Raw genomic sequence first — 24,604 nt, 5'->3', positions numbered from 1 at the left:
TTTTTTTTTTTTCGAAAATTATTTTGGGAAAAACGAAAAAGAAGAAAAAAAAAATTTTTTTGAATTTTTCAAAAATAAGAAATAAAAAGCTTAAAATTAAAATAAAATTACCTAATCTGAGCAACAACATGAACCGTCAGTTGTCCAAACTCGAACAATCCCCGGCAACGGCGCCAAAAACTTGGTGCGCAGAAATCGTGACGGTTCCATTCCTTGGTAACGGTGCTGAAAACTTTATACGCACGTTCATAATCTTAATTCTTTGTCACAACTTCGCACAGCTGACCAGCAAGTGCACTGGGTCGTCCAAGTAATAAACCTTACGTGAGTAAGGGTCGATCCCACGGAGATTGTCGGCTTGAAGCAAGCTATGGTCACCTTGTAAATCTCAGTCAGGCGGATTCAAATGTATTAAGAGATTATAGTGTACTAAAATATAATTAAAATAAGATTGAGATACTTATGTAATCCATTGGTGAGAGTTTCAGATAAGAGTGCAGAGATGCTTTCGTTCCTCTGAACCTCTGCTTTCCTGCTGTCTTCGTCCAACCATTCCTACTCCTTTCCATGGCAAGCTTTATGTAGGGCATCACCGTTGTCAATGGCTACATCCCATCCTCTCTGTGAAAATGGTCCAGTGCGCTGTCACTGCCTGGCTAACCATCTGTCGGTTCTCGATCATACTGAAATAGGATTTACTATCCTTTTGCGTCTGTCACTACGCCCAGCACTCGCGAGTTTGAAGCTCGTCACAGCCATCCCTTCCCAGATCCTACTCGGAATACCACAGACAAGGCTTAGACTTTTCGGATCTCAAGAATGGCCATCCATGGGTTCTAACTTATACCACGAAGATTCTAATATCTCGGACTCAGTCCTCTGTATTAGATATCTAAGAGATACTCATTCTAGCTTGTTTGCATGTAGAAAGGAAGTGTTTGTCAGGCACGCGTTCATAGGTGAGAATGATGATGAGCGTCACATAATCATCACATTCATCATGTTCTTGGGTGCGAATGGATATCTTAGAGAAGGAATAAGCTTGAATTGAATAGAAAAACAGCAGTACTTTGTATTAATTCATGAGGAACAGCAGAGCTCCACACCTTAATCTATGGAGTGTAGAAACTCTACCGTTGAGAATACATAAGTGATGAAGGTCCAGGCATGGCCGAGAGGCCAGCCCCCAAACATGATCTAAAGATGAAACTAAAGATGTTCCAAAGATCCCTCTAAATATAATAGTAAAAAGTCCTATTTATACTAAACTAGTTACTAGGGTTTACAGAAATGAGTAAATGATGCAGAAATCCACTTCTGGGGCCCACTTGGTGTGTGCTTGGGCTGAGCATTAAGCTTTACACGTGTAGAGGTCTTTCTTGGAGTTGAACGCCACCTGTTTCTGGCGTTTAACTCCACTTTGCAACCTGTTTCTGGCGTTTGACTCCAAAATGCAGCATGGAACTGGCGTTCAATGCCAGTTTACGTCGTCTATCCTTAATCAAAGTATGGACTATTACATATTTTTGAAAAGCCCTGGATGTCTACTTTCCAACGCAATTGAAAGCGTGCCATTTGGAGTTCTGTAGCTACAGAAAATCCACTTTGAGTGCAGGGAGGTCAGAATCCAACAGCATCTGCAGTCCTTCTTCAACCTCTGAATCTGATTTTTGCTCAAGTCCCTCAATTTCAGCCAGAAATTACCTAAAATCACAGAAAAACACACAAACTCATAGTAAAGTCCAGAAATGTGAATTTTAATTAAAAACTAATAAAAATATACTAAAAACTAACTAAATCATACTAAAAACTATGTAAAAACAATGCCAAAAAGCGTATAAATTATCCGATCATCAATGGTCTATCTGAACTGTCCAAAATGTCATTGGACAGCTCTGCTGGAGGATCTCTTCATCTGAAGAAGACGCCTGCAGAAGCTCAGAAACTCATTGAAATGGTTGCAAATAACCAATTCATGTACACCTCTGAAAGGAATCCTGTGAATAACGGGACAAATCAGAAGAAAGGAGTTCTTGAGATTGATACTCTGAATGCCATACTGGCTCAGAACAAAATATTGATTCAACAAGTCAATATGATTTCTCAGAGTCTGTCTGGAATGCAAGCAGCAACAGGCAGTACCAAAGAAGCTTCATTTGAAGAAGAAGCTTATGATCCTGAGAACCCAGCAATTAAAGAGGTGAATTACATGGGAGATTCCTATGGAAACACTTACAATCCTTCATGGAGAAATCATCCAAATCTCTAATGGAAGGACCAACAGAGGGCTCAACAAGGCTTCAATAACAATAATGGTGGAAGAAACAGGTTTAGCAATAGCAAGCCTTTTCCATCATCTTCTCAGCAACAGACAGAGAATTCTAAGCAGAGCCACTCTGACTTAGCAACTGTAGTCTCTGATCTAATTAAAACCACTCAAAGTTTCATGACTGAAACAAGGTCCTCCATCAGAAATTTGGAGGCACAAGTAGGTCAGTTGAGTAAGAAAGTTACTGAACTCCCTCTTAGTACTCTTCCAAGCAATACAGAAGAGAATCCAAAAGGAGAGTGCAAGGCCATCAACATGACCCACACGGCCGAACTTGGAGAGGAGGAAGAGGCAGTGATCTCCACTAAGGAAGACCTCACTGGATGTCCACTGGCCTCCAAGGAATTCCCTCATGAGGAACCATGGGAATCTGAGGCTCACACTGAGACCATAGAGATTTCATTGAATTTACTTCTGCCATTCATGAGCTCTGATGAGTATTCTTTCTCTGAAGAGGATGAAGATGTTACTAAAGAGCAAGTTGCTAAGTACCTTGGAGCAATCATGAAGCTAAACGCCAAGTTATTTGGTAATGAGACTTGGGAGAATGAACCTCCATTGCTCACTAAAGAACTGGATGACTTGACTAGGCAGAAATTACCTCTGAAGAGACAAGATCCTGGAAAGTTCTCAATACCTTGTACCATAGGCAGCATGACCTTTGAGAAGGCTCTGTGTGACCTAGGGTCAAGCATAAACCTCATGCCTCTCTCTGTAATGGAGAAGCTAGGGATCATTGAGGTACAAGCTGCAAGAATCTCACTGGAAATGGCAGATAATTCAAAGAAACAGGCTTATGGACTTGTAGAGGATGTCTTGGTAAAGGTTGAAGACCACTACCTCCCTGCTGATTTCATAATCCTAGAGACTGGAAAGTGTATAAATAAATCCATCATCCTTGGTAGACCCTTCCTAGCCACAGCAAAAGCTGTGATTGATGTAGACAGAGAAGAATTAGTCCTTCAAGTGAATGAGGACTCCCTTGTGTTTAAGGATCAAGGATCTCCCTCTGTAACCATGGAGAGGAAGCATGAAAAGCTTCTCTCAATAGAGAGTCAAACAAAATCCCCACATTCAAACTCTAAGTTTGGTGTTGGGAGGCCACAACCAAACTCTAAGTTTGGTGTTGAGGGGCCATCATCATGCTCTGAGTATCTGTGAGGCCTCATGAGAGCCCACTGTCAAGCTACTGACATTAAAGAAGCGCTTGTTGGGAGGCAACCCAATTTTATTTATTCTCCATTGTTATTTTATGTTTTCTGTAGGTTGATGATCATGTGAAGTCACAAAAATAATTAAAAAAGCAAAAACAGAAGGAAAAACAGTATTAAAAATAGAACACCTTGGAGAAGAAACTTACTGGCGTTTAAACGCCGGTAAGGGTAGCAGAATGGGCGTTAAACGCCCAGTCTGGCACCATTTTGGGCGTTTAACGCCAGAAATAGGCACCAAATTGGTGTTTAACGCCAGGACTGGCAGAATGGGGCATTTTTGCACACCACTTGGTGCAGGGATGAGATATCCTTGACACCTCAGGATCTGTGGACCCCACAGGATCCCCACCTACCCCACCTCTCTCTCTCTTCTTACCCATTCACCAATCACCTCAATACCTCTTCCCCAAAAACCCCTCACCTATCAAATCCCACCATTCTCTTTGCCACTCACATCCATCCTTCATAAAACCCCACCTACGTCACCATTCAAATTCAAACCATTTTCCCATCCAAACCCACCCATAATGGCCGAACCATACCCCCTTTTCCACTCCTATATAAACCCATCTTCACTCCTTCATTTTCACACAACATACACACTACTTCTCCCCCTTGGCCGAAACACTACGCCCCCTCCATCTCCTCTATTTCTTCTTCTTATACTCTCTTTTTTCTTCTTTTGCTCGAGGATGAGCAAACCTTCTAAGTTTGGTGTGATAAAAGTGTTACTTTTTGTTTTTCCATAACCATTTTTGGCACTTAAGGCCGGAGAAACCTCTAGAAAGAGGAAAGGGAAGGCAAAAGCTTCCACCTTCGAGTCATGGAAGATGGAGAGATTCATCTCAAGGGTGCACCAAGACCACTTCTATGAAGTTGTGGCCAAGAAGAAGGTGATCCCCGAGGTCCCTTTCAAACTCGAAAAGGGTGAATATCCGGAGATCCGACATGAGATTCGAAGAAGAGGTTGGGAAGTTCTCACCAACCCCATTCAACAAGTCGGAATCTTAATGGTTCAAAAGTTCTATGCCAATGCATGGATCACCAAGAACCATGATCAAAGTGTGAACCCCGACCCAAAGAATTGGCTTACAATGGTTCGGGCGAAATGCTTAGATTTTAGTCCGAGAATGTAAGGTTGGCATTCAACTTGCCCATGATGCAAGAAGATGCACACCCCTACACTAGAAGGGTCAACTTTGATCAAAGGTTGGACCAAGTCCTCATAAACATCTGTGAAGAGGGCGCTCAATGGAAGAGAGATTCAAGAGGGAAGCCGATTCAACTAAGAAGGCATGACCTCAAGCCCGTGGCTAGGGGATGGTTGGAGTTTATCCAACGCTCAATCATTTCCACTAGCAACCAGTCTGAAGTTACTATAGACCGAGCCATCATGATTCATAGCATCATGACTAGAGAGGAAGTAGAAGTTCATGAGGTTATCTCCCAAGAACTCTACAAGGTGGTGGACAAGCCCTCTACCTTGGCAAGGTTAGCCTTCCCTCACCTCATTTGTCACCTCTGCAATTCAGCTGGAATTGACATAGAGGAAGACATCCTCATTGATGAGGATGAACCCATCACTAAGAAAAGGATGGAGCAAATAAGAGAACCTCACCATGAGCATGAGGAAATTCCTCATCATGAAATCCCTGAGATGCCTCAAGGGATGCATTTTCCTCCACAAAACTATTGGGAGCAAATCAACACCTCCCTAGGAGAATTAAGTTCCAACATGGGACAACTAAGGGTGGAGCACCAAGAGTATTTTATCCTCCTCCATGAAATTAGGGAAGACCAAAGAACCATGAGAGAGGAGCAACAAAGGCAAGGAAGAGACATTGAGGAGCTCAAGCACTCCATTAGATCTTCAAGAGGAAGAACAAACCGCCATCACTAAGGTGGACCCATTCTTTATTCTCCTTGTTCTTTATTTTTTGTTTTTCAAATTTTTATGATTTATGTTTATTTATGTTTGTTTTTTATTACATGATCACTAGTGTCTAAGTGTCTATGCCTCAAAGATATGAAAATGAATCCATCACCTTTCTTAAATGGAAAATGTTTTTAATTGAAAAAGAAAAAGAAGTGCATGAATTTCGAATTTTATAACAGATTAATTATTTTGATGTGGTGGCAACACTTTTGTTTTTCTGAATGAATGCTTGAACAGTACATATTTTTGAATTTGATTGTTCATGAATGTTAAAATTGTTGGCTCTTGAAAGAATGATGGAAAAGGAGAAACGTTATTTGATAATCTGAAAAATCATAAAATTGATTCTTGAAGCAAGAAAAAGTAGTGAATAAAAAAAAAGGAGAGAAAAAGAAAAAGCAAGCAGAAAAAGCCAATAACCCTTTAAACCAAAAGGAAAGGGTAAAATAAAAAAGATCCAAGTCTTTGAGCATCAGTGGATAGGAGGGCCCACAGGAATAAAATCCTGTCCTAAGCGGCTAAACCAAGCTGTCCCTAACCATGTGCTTGTGGCGTGAAGGTGTCAAGTGAAAACTTGAGACTGAGCGGTTAAAGTCGTGGTCCAAAGCAAAAAGACTGTGCTTAAGAGCCCTGGACATCTCTCACTGGGGACTTTAGCAAAGCTGAGTCACAATCTGAAAAGGTTCACCCAGTCATGTGTCTGTGGTATTTATGTATCCGGTGGTAATACTGGAAAACAAAATGCTTAGGGTCACGGCCAAGACTCATAAAGTAGCTATGTTCAAGAATCAACATACTTAACTAGGAGAATCAATAACACTATCTGGATTCTGAGTTCCTATAGATGCCAATCATTCTGAACTTCAAGGGATAAAGTGAGATGCCAAAACTGTTCAGAAGCAAAAAGCTAAAAGCCCCGCTCATCTAATTAATACTGATCTTCATAGATGTTTTTGGAATTCATTGTACATTCTATTCTTTTTATCCTATATGATTTTCAGTTGCTTGGGGACAAGCAACAATTTAAGTTTGGTGTTGTGATGAGCGGATAATTTATACGCTTTTAGGCATTGTTTTTAGTATGTTTTAGTTAGTTTTTATTATGTTTTTATTAGTTTTTATTTAAAAATCACATTTCTGGACTTTACTATGAGTTTGTGTATTTTTCTGTGATTTCAGGTATTTTCTGGCTGAAATTGAGGGACCTGAGCAAAAATCTGATTCAGAGGCTGAAAAAGGACTGCAGATGCTGTTGGATTCTAACCTCCCTACACTCGAAGTGGATTTTCTGGGGCTACAGAAGCCCAATTGGCGCGCTCTCAATTGCTTTAGAAAGTAGACATCCTGGGCTTTCCAGCAATATATAATAGTCCATACTTTGCCCAAGATTTGATGGCCCAAACTGGCGTTCCAAGTCAGCTTAAGAATTCTGGCGTCAAAACGCCAGAACTGGCACAAAAGCTAGCGTTTAACTCCAAGAAAAGTCTTTACATGTGAAAGCTTCAATGCTCAGCGCAAGCACACACCAAGTGGGCCCGGAAGAAGATTTCTGCATTAATTACTTATTTCTGTAAACCCTAGGCTACGAGTTCTCTATAAATAGGACCTTTTGCTATTGTATTTTCATCTTGGATATACTTTTTGATCTTGGTTCTTCGGGTTCCCTCTCTGGGGCCGAAGCCAATGACCACCATTATCACTTTTGTATTTTCAACGGTGGATTTTCTACACACCATAGATTAAGGTGTGGAGCTCTGCTGTTCTTCATGAACTAATGCAAAGTACTACTGTTTTTCTATTCAATTCACGCCTACTTCTTCTCTAAGATATTCATTCGCACTCAAGAACATGATGAATGTGATGATTATGTGACACTCATCACCATTCTCACCTATGAACACGTGCCTGACAACCACTTCTGTTCTACATGCAAAAAAGCTTGAATGTGTATCTCTTGGGTTTCTAATCTAAGATTAGAACCTTCATGGTATAGGATAGAATTATTGGCGGCCATTCCTGAGATCCGAAACGTCTAAACCTTGTCTGTGGTATTCTGAGTAGGATCTGGGAAGAGATGACTGTGACGAGCTTCAAACTCGCGAGTGTTGGGCGTGTGACAGACGAAAAAAAAATAAATGGATCCTTTTCCAACATGATCGGGAGCCAACAGATGATTAGCCGTGCGGTGACAGCATGCGTAGAACATTTTCACTGAGAGGACGGGAAGTAGCCATTGACAACGGTGATGCCCAACATAAAGCTTGCCATGGAAAGGAGTATGAATGATTGGAAGAAGGCAATAGGAAAGCAGAGGTTCAGGAGGAACAAAGCATCTTCATACGCTTATCTGAAATTACTACCAATGAATTACATAAGTATCTCTATCTCTATCTTTATTTTATTTTTTATTTATCTTTAATTATCAATCCTCCATAACCATTTGAATCTGCCTGACTCAGATTTACAAGATGACCATAGCTTGCTTCAAGCCGACAGTCTCCGTGGGATCGACCCTTACTCACGTAAGGTATTACTTGGACGACCCAGTGCACTTGCTGGTTAGTTGTGCGGAATTGTGACAAAGTGTGATTCACGTTTGAGAGCTCCAAGTCTTTGGTGCCATTGTTGATGATCACAATTTCGTGCACCAAGTTTTTGGCGCCGTTGCCGGGGATTGTTCGAGTTTGGACAACTGATGGTTCTTCTTGTTGCTTAGATTAGGTACTTTTCTTTTTTATTTTTAAAAACTTTTAAGAATGAATTCTAGAGTTTTAAGGTGATGTTCTTATCATCACAAAAGCTGATTGATTCTCATCAATTTAGCAGCTGAATGTAATGTCCTGCTGAAGCTTGGCTAGCCATGTCTAATCTTTTTAGACTGAAGCTTTAGACTAACATTGCATAATTCCTGGAATTCTTATTAAAAGTTTTGAATCTATTTATTCTCTTTTCCATATAATTTTCGAAAAATCACAAAAAAATTTATAAAATCATAAAATCAAAAATATTTGTTTGTCTCTTGTTTGAGTCTAGTGTCTAATTTTTAAGTTTAATGTCAATTGCATGTTTCTATTCTTCTTGCATTTTTCAAATATATGCATTATGTTCTTCATTGATCTTCAAGTTGTTCTTGATGATTTCCTAACTCTGATCTTTAAATTCTCTTGTTTTGTGTGTTTTGTTGTTTCTTACATGCATTTTCAAATTGTTATAGTCCTTAGTATACAAACTTCTAAGTTTGGTGTCTTGCATGCATTGTTTATTTGATCTTAGTTGCATTTTTATTGTTTCTCATCATTAAAAATTCAAAAATATTTTCAAAATTGTGTCTTTTCAAGTCAATAATACAGAGAATTAAAGATTCAGAACATTCAGCAGAGGAATTAAACAGAAAAAGTTGCGCATTCAAAATGCCCAGTGAAGAAGGAAAACTGGCGTTTAAACGCCAGCCAGGGTACCTGGCTGGGCGTTTAACGCCAGGATGACATAAGAGGAAAGATTTTGTTTTTAATTCAAATCTTTTTCAAATCATATCTTTTCAATCATATCTTTTCAAAATCAATTTCTTTTTAATTTTTTTATTTATTACTATTTTCGAAAATCCTTGCTACAATTAATAATTTAATTCAAAATTTTCTAGTTGTTACTTGCCTATTAAGAAAGGATCAAAAGTTTTAATTCTAGAATCATATCTTCTAATTTCTTGTTTGTCAAGTAATCAACTTTAATTTTAAAACTTTCTCTTTTTAATTTGATTTTCAATCGTATCTTCTCAAATCATATCTTTTCAATCACATCTTTTTCAAAATTAAGTTTCAACCATATCTTTTTGATTTCTAATTTCAAAGTCTTTTTCAAAATCACTTAATTTCTTTCCCAATCTTAATTTTCGAAAATCCTTTACCAAATTTTCAAAATTTCTTTTAATTATTTCAAAATCTTTTACTTTAATTTCGAAAATTCTTCCCCTCTTCTCACATCCTTTTATTTAAGGACTAACACTCCTCCACTATCAACAATTCGAACACTATCCCTCTTGATAAGTTCGAATTCTTCTCTTTCTACCTCCTCCTTCTATTTTTCTTTTCTTCTGACACCTCAAGGAATCTCTATACTGTGACATAGAGGATTCTATACTTTCTTCTTCTCTCTTTCATATGAGCAGGAGTAAGGACAAAGACATTCTGGTTGAGGCTGATCCTAAACCCGAAAGGACCTTGAAGAGAAAGTTGAGAGAAGCTAAAGTACAACTCTCTGTAGAGGACCTAACAGAGCTTTTCAAATAAGAAGAAGCCATGGCAGCCGAAAACACCAACAATGCAAGGAAGGTGCTTGGTGACTTTACTACCCCTACTCCTGACTTCTATGGGAGAAGCATCACTATCCCTGCTATTGGAGTAAACAATTTTGAGCTTAAGCCTCAATTAGTTTCTCTAATGCAACAGAATTGTAAGTTTCATGGACTTCCATTGGAAGATCCTCATCAGTTCTTAGCTGAATTCTTGCAAATCTGTGACACTGTCAAGACTAATGGGGTTGATCCCGAGGTCTACAAGCTTATGCTTTTTCCGTTTGTTGTAAGAGACAGAGCTAGAACATGGTTGGATTCACAACCTAAAGAAAGCCTGAACTTTTGGGAAAAGCTAGTTAATGCCTTCTTGGCAAAGTTCTTTCCACCTCAAAAATTGAGCAAGCTTAGAGTGGAAGTCCAAACCTTCAGACAGAAGGAAGGTGGATCCCTCTATGAAGCATGGGAAAGATACAAGCAATTGATCAGAAGGTGTCCTTCTGATATGCTTTCAGAATGGAGCATCATAGGTATCTTCTATGATGGTCTGTCTGAACTATCCAAAATGTCATTGGACAGCTCCGCTGGGGGATCTCTTCATCTGAAGAAGACGCCTGCAGAAGCTCAGGAACTCATTGAAATAGTTGCAAATAACCAATTCATGTACACCTCTGAAAGGAATCCTGTGAATAATGGGACAAATCAGAAGAAAGGAGTTCTTGAGATTGATACTCTGAATGCCATACTGGCTCAGAACAAAATATTGACTCAACAAGTCAATATGATTTCTTAGAGTCTGTCTGGAATGCAAGCAGCAATAGGCAGTACCAAAGAAGCTTCATTTGAAGAAGAAGCTTATGATCCTGAGAACCCAGCAATGAAAGAGGTGAATTACATGGGAGATTCCTATGGAAATACTTACAATCCTTCATGGAGAAATCATCCAAATCCCTCATGGAAGGACCAACAGAGGCCTCAACAAGGATTCAATAACAATAATGGTGGAAGAAATAGGTTTAGCAATAGCATGCCTTTTCCATCATCTTCTCAGCAACAGACAGAATTCTAAGAAGAGCCACTCTGACTTAGCAACTGTAGTCTCTGATCTAATTAAAACCACTCAAAGTTTCATGACTGAAACAAGGTCCTCCATCAGAAATTTGGAGGCACAAATAGGTCAGCTGAGTAAAAAAGTTACTGAACTCCCTCCTAGAACTCTTCCAAGCAATACAAAAGAGAATCCAAAAGGAGAGTGCAAGGCCATCAACATGACCCACACGGCCGAACTTGGAGAGGAGGAAGAGGCAGTGATCTCCACTAAGGAAGACCTCACTGGACATCCACTGGCCTCCAAGGAGTTCCCTCATGAAGAACCATGGGAATCTGAGGCTCACACTGAGACCATAGAGATTTCATTGAATTTACTTCTGCCATTCATGAGCTCTGATGAGTATTCTTCCTCTGAAGATGATGAAGATGTTACTAAAGAGCTAGTTGCTAAGTACCTTGGAACAATCATGAAGCTAAACGCCAAGTTATTTGGTAATGAGACTTGGGAGAATGAACCTCCATTGCTCACTAAAGAACTGGATGACTTGACTAGGCAGAAATTACCTCTGAAGAGACAAGATCAAGGAAAGTTTTCAATACCTTGTACCATAGGGACCATGACCTTTGAGAAGGCTTTGTGTGACCTAGGGTCAAGCATAAACCTCATGCCTCTCTCTGTAATAGAGAAGCTAGGGATCATTGAGGTACAAGCTGCAAGAATCTCACTGGAGATGGCAGACAAGTCAAAGAAACAGGCTTATGGACTTATAGAGGATGTCTTGGTAAAGGTTGAAGACCATTACCTCCCTGCTGATTTCATAAACCTAGACACTGGAAAGTGTATAAATGAATCCATCATCCTTGGTAGACCCTTCCTAGCCACAGCAAAAGCTGTGATTGATGTAGACAGAGGAGAATTAGTCCTTCAAGTGAATGAGGACTCCCTTGTGTTTAAGGCTCAAGGATCTCCCTCTGTAACCATGGAGAGGAAGCATGAAAAGCTTCTCTCAATACAGAGTCAAACAAAATCCCCACATTCAACTCTAAGTTTGGTGTTGGGAGGCCACAACCAAACTCTAAGTTTGGTGTTGAGGGGCTATCATCATGCTCTGAGTATCTGTGAGGCTCCATGAGAGCCCACTGTCAAGCTACTAACATTAAAGAAGCGCTTGTTGGGAGGCAACCCAATTTTACTTATTCTCCATTGTTCTTTTATGTTTTCTATAGGTTGATGATCATGTGAAGTCACAAAAATAATTGAAAAAGCAAAAACAGAAGGAAAAATAATATTAAAAATAGAACACCCTGGAGAAGAAACTTACTAAACGCCAATAAGGGTAGCAGAATGGGCGTTAAACGCCCAGTCTGTCACCGTTCTGGGCATTTAACACCAGAAATAGGCACCAGATTGGTGTTTAACGCCAGGATTGGCAGAAAGGGGCATTTTTTACATGATCACTAGTGTCTAAGTGTCTATGCCTCAAATATATGAAAATGAATCCATCACCTTTCTTAAATGGAAAATGTTTTTAATTTAAAAAGAAAAAGAAGTGCATGAATTTCGAATTTTATAACAGATTAATTATTTTGATGTGGTGGCAATACTTTTGTCTTTCTGAATGAATGCATGAACAGTGAATATTTTTGAATTTGATTGTTCATGAATGTTAAAATTGTTGGCTCTTGAAAGAATGATGGAAAAGGAGAAATGTTATTTAATAATCTGAAAAATCATAAAATTGATTCTTGAAGCAAGAAAAAGTAGTGAATACAAAAAAAAAAGAGAGAAAAAGAAAAAGCAAGCAGAAAAAGCCAATAACCCTTTAAACCAAAAGGCAAGGGTAAAATAAAAAAGATCCAAGTCTTTGAGCATCAGTGGATAGGAGGGCCCACAGGAATAAAATCCTGTCCTAAGCGGCTAAACCAAGCTGTCCCTAACCATGTGCTTGTGGCGTGAAGGTGTCAAGTGAAAACTTGAGACTGAGCGGTTAAAGTCGTGGTCCAAAGCAAAAAGACTGTGCTTAAGAGCCCTGGACACCTCTCACTGGGGACTTTAGCAAAGCTGAGTCACAATCTGAAAAGGTTCACCCAGTCATGTGTCTGTGGTATTTATGTATCCGGTGGTAATACTGGAAAACAAAATGCTTAGGGTCACGGCCAAGACTCATAAAGTAGCTGTGTTCAAGAATCAACATACTTAATTAGGAGAATCAATAACACTATCTGGATTCTGAGTTCCTATAGATGCCAATCATTCTGAACTTCAAGGGATAAAGTGAGATGCCAAAACTGTTCAGAAGCAAAAAGCTAAAAGCCCCGCTCATCTAATTAATACTGATCTTCATAGATGTTTTTGGAATTCATTGTACATTCTATTCTTTTTATCCTATATGATTTTCAGTTGCTTGGGGACAAGCAACAATTTAAGTTTGGTGTTGTGATGAGCGGATAATTTATACGCTTTTAGGCATTGTTTTTAGTATGTTTTTAGTATGTTTTAGTTAGTTTTTATTATGTTTTTATTAGTTTTTATTTAAAAATCACATTTCTGGACTTTACTATTAGTTTGTGTATTTTTCTGTGATTTCAGGTATTTTCTGGCTGAAATTGAGGGACCTGAGCAAAAATCTGATTCAGAGGCTGAAAAAGGACTGCAGATGCTGTTGGATTCTAACCTCCCTACACTCGAAGTGGATTTTCTGGAGCTACAGAAGCCCAATTGGCGCGCTCTCAATTGCTTTAGAAAGTAGACATCCTGGGCTTTCCAGCAATATATAATAGTCCATACTTTGCCCAAGATTTGATGGCCCAAACTGGCGTTCCAAGTCAGCTTAAGAATTCTGGCGTCAAAACGCCAGAACTGGCACAAAAGCTGGCGTTTAACTCCAAGAAAAGTCTCTACATGTGAAAGCTTCAATGCTCAGCGCAAGCACACACCAAGTGGGCCCGGAAGAAGATTTCTGCATTAATTACTTATTTCTGTAAACCCTAGGCCACGAGTTCTCTATAAATAGGACCTTTTGCTATTGTATTTTCATCTTGGATATACTTTTTGATCTTGGTTCTTCGGGTTCCCTCTCTGGGGCCGAAGCCAATGACCACCATTATCACTTTTATATTTTCAACGGTGGATTTTCTACACACCATAGATTAAGGTGTGGAGCTCTGCTGTTCTTCATGAACTAATGCAAAGTACTACTGTTTTTCTATTCAATTCACGCCTATTTCTTCTCTAAGATATTCATTCGCACTCAAGAACATGATGAATGTGATGATTATGTGACACTCATCACCATTCTCACCTATGAACACGTGCCTGACAACCACTTCCGTTCTACATGCAAAAAAGCTTGAATGTGTATCTCTTGGGTTTCTAATCTAAGATTAGAACCTTCATGGTATAGGCTAGAATTATTGGCGGCCATTCCTGAGATCCGGAACGTCTAAACCTTGTCTGTGGTATTCTGAGTAGGATCTGGGAAGGGATGACTGTGACGAGCTTCAAACTCACGAGTGTTGGGCGTGTGACAGACGCAAAAAGATCAATGGATCCTATTCCAACATGATCGAGAACCGACAGATGATTAGCCGTGCGGTGACAGCGTGCGTAGAACATTTTCACTACGAGGACGGGAAGTAGCCATTGACAACGGTGATGCCCAACATAAAGCTTGCCATGGAAAGGAGTATGAATGATTGGAAGAAGGCAATAGGAAAGTAGAGGTTCAGGAGGAACAAAGCATCTTCATACGCTTATCTGAAATTCCTACCAATGAATTACATAAGTATCTCTATCTCTATCTTTATTTTATGTTTTATTTATCTTTAATTATCAATCCTCCATAACCATTTGAATCTGCCTGACTCAGATTTACAAGATGACCATAGCTTGCTTCAAGCCGACAGTCTCCGTGGGATCGACCCTTACTCACGTAAGGTATTACTTGGACGACCCAGTGCACTTGCTGGTTAGTTGTGCGGAATTGTGACAAAGTGTGATTCACATTTGAGAGCTCCAAGTCTTTGGCGCCATTATTGATGATCACAATTTCGTGCACCAAAAGCTCTCCAGTAAAATCAAGAGAAAAGAAAGAAGAAGAAGAATAAGAACTACAATTAATCCATTGAATCACAATAGAGCTCTCTAACCCAATGAAAAGAGTTAGTTGTTCATTGCTCTACCAAAATAGAAAATAAAGAAAGTGTAGAAAAGTAAAGATGAAGATTAAAACTAAAATTGAAACTTCAAAATTCATAAATGAAAAGTACAAAGAAAAGAAAGAGAAGGAAAAGTGTGTAAGGGGAGGGAATCCGAAGACCCCCTTCAATCCCCCAATTCCAGTTTTCCTTGAATGTAAAAACTAAGGCCTTTATATAGGATCTCCTAAATTACAAAATGAAATGAAACTAAAAGTAAATTACAATTAAATGAAAATTCCTATTCTAGATGCTTCTTGTGACCTTGATTGGTTGAAACTTGTGGGCTTGCTTCCTTGAGGTTGGGTGGTCCTTGTAAGTGAATCAAGTTGAGGTCCAGGTGCTAATGTCAGTGCTAACATTAGCCACACTAATGCTACAAGTGTGGCGTTAGTGCTGAAGTTAGTGTGGCTAACGTCACACTTGCAATCCAGTTGGTATTTTTGGGGCTTAAAAGATGCCTCTGGTTTGTGCTCCTATTTCATTCCCACTATAAAGTATTAGATATCGTTGGAAAGCTCTGAATGTCAGCTTTCTAACGTAACTGGAATCACCTCAATTGGACCTCTTTAACTCAAGTTATGCTCCTTTGAAGGGGACATGGTTGCTGGCATAGTGGCTGGCGTTATTGGCAAAAGTGAGTGCCAATAACGTCCGCGTCCAGGGGGTTAATATTGCCAGGTTCTGGAGCTCAAACTTAATGTCCACCCCATACTATTATATATTGTTAGAAAGCCCTGAATGTCTACTTTCCAACGCCTTTGAAAGCGCATCATTTGGAGCTCTATAACTCGAGTTACACTTCTTGGAAGGTGAAGAGGTCAGCTGGCCTTACTACAGGTTGATACCATGTTCATCTTTGCACTTTCGGGGCAGGTTTTCTCCCTCAAATTTAATGTCCACCATGTAGTGCCATATATGCTTGGAAAGCTCTGGAATCCTACTTTCCAATGCCACTGGAATCACCTCATTTGGAGCTTTGTGGCTTAAGTTATCCTTGTTTGAAGAAGGCATGGTCAGGCTGCCGGGTGAGATTTTGCCCACGTTAGTGTAACTAACGTGGCCACTAACGTAGGCCTTCTTTGCTTCGCAAACGTTAGTGGCGTTCACTTTTTCCACTAACTTTCACAGCTGCCTCCTTTCTTCCACGTTAATGCCCACGTTAGTGTAACTAACGTGGCCATTAACGTGGGTCTTCCTGGCTTCGCAAACGTTAGTGGCGTTCACTTTTTCCACTAACTTTCACAGCTGCCTCCTTTCTTCCATGTTAATACCATTAACTTTCTCACTAACGTTGAGGCTTCTCCTCTTCTTCCACGTTAGTGCCTACGTTAGTGGAGCTAACGTGGCCGCTAACGTGGGTCTTCTTGCCCTTTGCTAACCTTAGTGGCGTTAACGTTCTCACTAACTTTCCAAGCTTTCCTTCCTTCCACTTTAATGGCCACGTTAGTGGCACTAACGTAGCCACTAACGTGGCTCTTCTCTGCTTCTTGTTACCTGAAATCAATCAAACAAAGTACATCAAAGTCTTGCTCTTAATCATGAGATCATGCATCATCCATTTTATCATTCAATTCATGCATAATTCTCATGAAATCATTCAAAATTCACAATGTTTGCTTGAATCATGGTATGAATGTATTTTCAACCAAATACTTGCTTATTTCCTAAGAAAATGCATGAAACCAACCTAAAGCATACAAAAAATGGCTAGTAAAACTAGCCAAGATGCCCTGGCATCACAACACCAAACTTAAATCTTGCTTGTCCCCAAGCAAGAAAAGAACTATGCACAAAGAATTCTCTTAATTGGAATGCATTGAAGAATTGCTTATGATGCCTTAGTGGGTGAAGTGAATAAGTGACAGTGGGGTTAACTCTAATTTGTATACTTATGCAAGGATTCCAGTGCTCATTAGTCCTTACATTTTAGAAGTCTTAGATCTTAGGACTTTCATTCAAATGATATTATGGAATCCTCTTTATAGATTGTCACCTTTGAAGCAGCACTTATTTTCTAGCATTTTTCTTTTCTTTTTGTATCTTGGCCTCAACTCTAGGTATCATGTCTCAAAGCGGCTTTTTGAGATAAGCTTTCAATCAATACTCCCAAACCAGTTGGTCTAAGGTATTAGGTGTTGAAGCACCCCTTAGGATATACTTGCTCAAGCCTCTCTCTTTGACACAAATCCACCACAAGCATTTAACTAGGACAATAACTCTTTGAGTTCTTGTTTCTTTCTTTTTCTTCCTAGTAATTGATGCTCAGAGCCTTGGGCTTGTTCTTTGTTTTTCTTTTTCTTTTGTTTTCTTTTGTTGCTGCTTCTTGGATTAATAGATGTTTGAGAAATTCCATAATACTTCTCTAAATTTCATTTCCTGTCTATGAGCTCCATGCAAGTTTTCACAAACATGCAACCTCAATACACCATCATACAATCAAAACCTCCACTCCTCTTAATCTTTTGCTTACCCTAAGATTTATAAAATTCTTCAACATTTTTCTTTCAAAAGAATGATTTCCTTGTTGCATTCTTAGAGATATTGGGTGCAAGTAAAATTCAAGATGATAATCATGATATCATAGCAACATGTTACAAATCAAATATCAAATTATGCTTATTCACACGGAGTAATCACACATGCATACACAAGAAAATAGAAGACAATCATGCAATTTAAAGTGCTGGAAATAAGTAAGAGAAAAAAAGAACTTTACCACCTTGTAGTTCATCTTCATTGTTGTTGCCCTTTTCCTCTTATTCTTTCCCTTCCCACACCAGACTTAGAATAATTGCTTCTACTCAAGCAAAAATTAAAATAGTGGTGATGGGGTCTATGATGGATCATGAATGTCTCAGAATGAAGTGTGAGTATGCATGTATTTCAGCAAGCAAGATTAAGGATACAATAAAAGCACAAGAGATACAAACAGAGACATTATGATTGCATTAATAAGTGGTGTGTTTGGTACCTTGCATGAAAGATAAGTGGCAACACCAAACTTAGTGTGACACTCTCAATTTAGAATGTTGCAAGTACCCAGTGAAGATTGAAAATCAAATTGTTGAATGGCAACACCAAACTTAGAATGCAATCATATGCCAAATTATTGAAAGTAAACTAAGCAAGGAAATAAAATGTTACCTACGATTGGGTTGCCTCCCAACAAGCGCTTTTTTTAATGTCATTAGCTTGACATGTTGTTCATGAATTTCTTCCTCTTCTTCCAGTTTGTTAAGAGGAATGACCTCAAAAGGAAAGAGGAGCCAGTTAATGCCCCTTGTTTTGAGTGCCTCTCCCCAGCAAGCCTTCTTCTATTGTTAGCTTGAGTAAACTTGCTTGTTGGGGTAGGGGTGGGATGGCTTTTGGTTGACCTTTTCTTCTTCATGGATATTGTCCTTCTTTTCTTGGTCACCATCCTCTTTTTAGTGCTCATGTTGATTGCCTTCACCACCTTGATTTCAGTACTTGGGTGTTGTATGATGGTTGGAACATACTTTTCATCAAGAGCTTCTTGAATTGGTGGTTCAATGAACTCATCCTTGATGCAACTCTCTATTTTATTGGAGTAGTGTGGACTCCCTTGATTGACTTCCTCCCTTTCTTCTACATGATGTTGCATTGAGCCTTTTGGGAGTGAGTTTGCATGTTCTTTTGTCACCCTTAGTAGCCTCTGTGGGTATGGAGCTTTGGGCTTATATACTCTCACAACCTCCTCCTTCTTCATATGAATCTCACTTGGTATGGCTGCCTCTTTTTTTTGTTCTTCTGATTCCTCCCTTGTTCTTGACCTTTGAATGAACTCCTCTATTTCTGGAGAGAGTGAAGTGGTCTCTCTTTGTAATCTCAGCTCTTTAATGAATTGTTCTTCAGAATAGAGTTGTGCATTCTGTCTCAATTTTTCTCCATGGTCTCTTTTTGCTATTTTCTCCTCTTCGTTTGTCTTTATCATTTCTTCAAGGAGGAGTTCTATCCTAGCGAGTCATTCTTCTTCTCTACTTTTTTTGAGTTCTTCAATGATGAGTTCCATCCTAGCAAGTCTATCTAAAGGAGGTTGGGTAGGTTGTAATGGTTGGTCGGGGTTGGCTTGTGAATGGAATTGGTTGTTTTGTGGTTGTGTGTTCTGAAAGTGGTATGACTCTTGTGGGTAGTGGATTGAGTTTTGTGGATGGTAAAATGAATTGTATGGATTTGGGACAGAATTTTGTGCTGAGGTATACTCAAGTGATGAAGAATTTAGGCATGTAAAACTTAGAAGTGAGGTTGGATAATTGAGAGGTGATGGCTCTTGATGAATGGGGTATGAATGAGTGAAATATCTTTGATTTTGATCTTCCCAGCCACAACTTGAGTAGTGATCAATTTCACCAAAATATGGACCATTTTGTGGCTCTGGAAAGTACCCCATTTCATGTTCTTGATATTTCCACCCACCACGAGCATAGTAAAGTGAATCATTCTGTGGTGGTGGAGAGTTTTTCATGAAATTTGATTGACTAAAATATGATGGATGCTCCTTTCTTTCCTGCAAAAAGCTCTGTCTAAAACAATAATCACCAAAAGAAATTAGAATCTCCATTGTAATAAATGAGGGATTCTTAGTGAGGCAATATCACAAACAGTTAGTTAGCAAAAGGAAATAAGAAACAAAAGAAAACAAAGACAAAAGAAAGTGTCTAATCTAGTAAATCAATCAACCGGTAGTTTGTTAATCACAATTAATCCCTGGCAACGGTGCCATAAACTTGATGCACGGAAACTTGTCTCTCAATAGATTTCCCTCGGCAAGTATACCGAATTGTCGTCAAGTAATAACTCACAATAGAGTGAGGTCGAATCCCACAGAGATTAACGGATTAAGTAATCAATGGTTAATTGATTATTCTAGTTAGACGAATCATTAAGGAGTGATGAGCAATAGGAAAAGTAAATTGCATGAATGTAAAGGAAAAACTATAAAGTGCAGAAAAATAAAATGGCAAGAAAAGTAAATGTAAGAACTAAAAATAAAATGAACATTGGGATCAAGAGATATTGCAATCCTCCGGATCAAGTTCATTCTCATCTCTTCCTCAATCAATGCATTTATTGATCTCCTTGGCAATCTTAAGTGATTGGATCCCAATTCCTTGGCAATCCAATCTCTCTAAGCTTGAACAATTTCCCAATTCCTTGATTTAATTTCTCATGAGAAGAGATGAAGTTTGGTCACTGATTATACCACACACATTCATAGATCAAAGTATTGGTAGGATTAAATGTCACAATATCCATCCAAACCCCAACCTAATCCAATGTGAGAGAGCACTTCTAGCTTGATCTCCTCATTCCTTTTCCAAGGTTTAGAGAAAATCCAAGTATGAGCAATTTCTCTTCCGAGACAATTACCCAATTGGATGAAGATCGAAAGCTCTCTAGTAAAATCAAGAGAAAAGAAAGAAGAAGAAGAATAAGAACTACAATTGATCCATTGAATCACAATAGAGCTCTCTAACCCAATGAAAAGAGTTAGTTGTTCATTGCTCTACCAAAATAGAAAAGAAAGAAAGTGCAGAAAAGTAAAAATGAAGATTAAAACTAAAATTGAAACTTCAAAATTTATATATGAAAAGTACAAAGAAAAGAAAGAGAAGGAAAAGTGTGTAAGGGGAGGGAGTCCGAAGACCCCTCTTCAATCCTACAATTCCATTCTTCCTTGAATGTAAAAACTAAGGCCTTTATATAGGCTCTCCTAAATTACAAAATGAAATGAAACTAAAAGTAAATTACAATTAAATGAAAATTCCTATTCTAGATGATTCTTGTGACCTTGATTGGTTGACACTTGTGGGCTTGCTTCCTTGAGGTTGGGTGGTCCTTGTAAGGGAATCAAGTTGAGGTCCAGGTGCTAATGTTAGTGCTAACATTAGCCACACTAACGCTACAAGTGTGGCGTTAGTGCTGAAGTTAGTGTGGCTAACGTCACACTTGCTACCCAGTTGGTATTTTTGGGGCTTAAAAGATGCCTCTGGTTTGTGCTCCAATTTCATACCCATTATAGAGTATTATATATCATTGGAAAGCTCTGAATGTCAGCTTTCTAACACAACTGAAATCACCTCAATTGGACTTCTGTAACTCAAGTTATGCTCCTTTGAAGGAGACATGGTTGCTGGCATAGTGGCTGGCGTTATTGGCAAAGTGAGTGCCAATAACGTCCGCGTCTAGGGGGTTAATATTGCCAGGTTCTGGAGCTCAAACTTAATGTTCACCTCGTACTATTATATATTTTTGGAAAGCCTTGGATGTCTACTTTCCAACGCCTTTGAAAATGCATCATTTGGAACTCTATAACTCGAGTTACACTTCTTGGAAGGTGAAGAGGTCAGCTAGCCTTACTACAGGTTGATACCATGTTTATCTTTTCACTTTCGGGGCAGGTTTTCTCCCTCAAATTTAATGTCCACTATGTAGTGCCATATATGCTTGGAAAGCTCTGGAATCCTACTTTCCAATGCCACTGGAATCACCTCATTTGGAGCTTTGTGGCTCAAGTTATCCTTGTTTGAAGAAGGCATGGTCAGGCTGCCGGGTGAGATTTTGCCCACATTAGTGTCCATGTTAGTGTAACTAACGTGGCCACTAACGTAGGCCTTCTTTGCTTCGCAAACGTTAGTGGCATTCACTTTTTCCACTAACTTTCGCAGCTGCCTCCTTTCTTCCACGTTAATGCCCACATTAGTGTAACTAACGTGGCTATTAACGTGGGTCTTCTTGGCTTCGCAAACGTTAGTGGCGTTCACTTTTTCCACTAACTTTCACAGCTGCCTCCTTTCTTCCACGTTAATACCATTAACTTTCTCACTAACGTTGAGGCTTCTCCTCTTCTTCCACATTAGTGCCCACGTTAGTGGAGCTAATGTGGCCGCTAACGTGGGTCTTCTTGCCCTTAGCTAACGTTAGTGGCGTTAACATTCTCACTAACTTTTCAAGCTTTCCTTTCTTCCACTTTAATGGCCACGTTAGTGGTACTAACATAGCCACTAACGTGGCTCTTCTCTGCTTCTTGTTACCTGAAATCAATCAAATAAAGTACATCAAAGTCTTGCTCTAATCATGAGATCATGCATCATCCATTTTATCATTCAATTTATGCATAATTCTCATGAAATCATTCAAAATTCACAATGTTTGCTTGAATCATGGTATGAATGCATTTTCAACCAAATACTTGCTTATTTCCTAAGAAAATGCATGAAACCAACCTAAAGCATACAAAAAATGGCTAGTAAAACTAGCCAAGATGCCCTGGCATCAGTTGGGACCCGAAAAGGTGGCAAAGTGCATGTTTTAGGGGAGATGCTGCCAAAATTTTTATAAAATCTGAGACTTTGTTTGAAAAATTATTTTAAAAATAATGAATTATGCTTTAAATTGAATTATTGATAAATGATTTATGTTTGAACTTATTTTAATACAAAAATTATTATCTTTTGAATGTAATTTATTTAAGAAAAGAATTATGTTTTAAAGTCGATTTAAAGATGAAAATTCTTATGTTTTGGAATTTGATTTAAGTGAACAGATTTGGAGGAGTTTTACTGAATTTAAAAGAAACTTGAATTTTGAGTAACTAATTTCACTTGATGATGTTTTAGGAAAAGTTTAAAATATTCTCTAAAACTTTGATTTAATAAAACTGAAACAATTTCCGAGTCTTTGGAAACAGGTTTAAGAATGAAATTGAAAATTGGTTTTCAGTTTAAAAGGATTTGGTTTTGATTTAAGTAATTTGGTTTTGAAATTGGTTCGGAATGTTTGGATACATGATTTGGTTTTAGTTTAAATTCTATTTTATTTATTTAAATCAAGAAGCTGAGGTTTTAGAGGTTTTCAATGAATTTAAGAAAGGGAGTTAGGTTATTCTCCCCTAAAGTCTTGAGACCCTGCTGAGGAATCTTTTGACCAAATCCTAATTTAGGATGAATGATTTTTGACATAAGACTTTGAGCCTGATTGATTGTGGATATTATTGGTATTGATGAGATATTGTTGGATAGGCGTAAGGGCCAGGTTCGTTCCGCTTGCACTGAGTTATAGGCATAAGGGCCGGGTTCATCTCGCTTTATGCTGAGAGATTTGATATTGATGAGATTGTTGATAAGTCGCTTGCGCCTAGCAAGGACGGTGGTTAATCCCGCTTGTCGAGGTTGCGGCGCCTGCGTAAGGACGGTGGTTAATCTCGCTTACGTGTAGATGTGAGATCGGAGGCAGAGTATCCCGCTCACATCCTTTTGGATCACAGGAGTATGCCCGACACTATATCCGTGGGGGGTTCCCGTATCTATATATGTGATCGAAAGGCAACATTCCCATGGGAATGTGTCGGGGTGGCAATTGAACCGACAATGTGATATCACAACCAATAGGACAGACATTCATCATTTGTATTTATGTGACATTGTTTGGGTGTGTATATTGTAATAGGTTTGCCTATGTGAATACTTATGTTAACTGCTAACTGTTATACTTGTTGTAATTGCTCTTGATTGTGCTTGAACTACATTAATTGTGATTGTGTTTGATTGGTTGGCTTGTGATTAATTGGTTGATGATTGAGTTGTTTGGGCCGGCGGCCGTGTTGCATTGGATGGGCCTGAGGCCGTGGTTCGTATGTTTGAGGTCTAGTTTTGTATAAAGTATCTGACTGGTTCATCATAGACTTAATAAACCTATGCTTGGAACAGGATGATCATTTATACCACATAGATAACTGATTTCATGGTTATGGTCTAGAAAAGTATGAAAAATCAAACTCTTACAGCATAGACTTAATTGAACCTATGCTTGGGACATGTTGGTTATTCATACTGTCTAGGAAAACTTTTAAGATTTTACAAGAAAGGAAAAGGGTTTTTTATTTTAAGAAATTTACTAAGTCTTTAAAAAGGATTTCTGGATTTCTGGATTTCAAATGTGAACCCATGTTTTTGGAAAGACTCATAAGAAGAGCAACGATCACTGTACTTTAAAAATAGTTATATTTTACGTATCTTGTTATAGCAATTTCTGTAACCCTATAGTGAGAACTAGCGAGGACGACGTTCTCACTCCCCTACAGGTTTTTCCTTTTCAGGATATGGACGATGAAGTTTCAGAATAGTTTATTTCATTTTTTGTTTATTCGATATTTTTGTATTATCCTAGTTATTATTTTTTCCTCGCCTTTATCTTTATTAATTTTGTAAGAGGGATAGGATTTTGTGATATGTACATTTGTAAGTTATTGTTATGTATATATAATTATAAAGTATTGTACCTGGTATATATATATCTGTGTGTGTGTGTGTGTGTGTGTGTGTGTGTGTGTGTGTGTGTGTGTGTGTGTGTGTGTGTGTGTGTGTGTGTGTTTTCAACGTAAAAGTGTTTCTGAAAGGTTATGCGATTTTAAGTTTTAAACAGACTCCTATTTTATTATTAAATATGTTTAGAGTCATCGTAATACCCAAGCTATCAGAGTGGCGTAGCTGGAAGCATCACATTCGGATAGTGAGGGTGTTATAACATTAATGATGTTGTCCTGCATGACCAAATTAGAACCAAAATTT

General features: G+C 38.7%; 1 non-coding gene across 1 annotated transcript; it reads right to left on the bottom strand.

The window, feature by feature from the left end:
* Positions 1 to 10,170: 10,170 nt before the first annotated feature.
* Positions 10,171 to 10,278, bottom strand: LOC148548635 (small nucleolar RNA R71). The gene has a single exon (XR_015897163.1). It is a non-coding gene; the product is annotated as a small nucleolar RNA R71 (small nucleolar RNA).
* Between the last annotated feature and the right edge of the window lie 14,326 nt (positions 10,279 to 24,604).

This window comes from Arachis ipaensis, chromosome B8 (assembly GCF_059453495.1).
Source record: "Arachis ipaensis isolate K30076 ecotype BB chromosome B8, ASM5945349v1, whole genome shotgun sequence".
NCBI lineage: Eukaryota > Viridiplantae > Streptophyta > Magnoliopsida > Fabales > Fabaceae > Arachis > Arachis ipaensis.
Note: the sequence above shows the minus strand (reverse complement) of the source record. Positions and strands in the feature narration are given on the sequence as shown.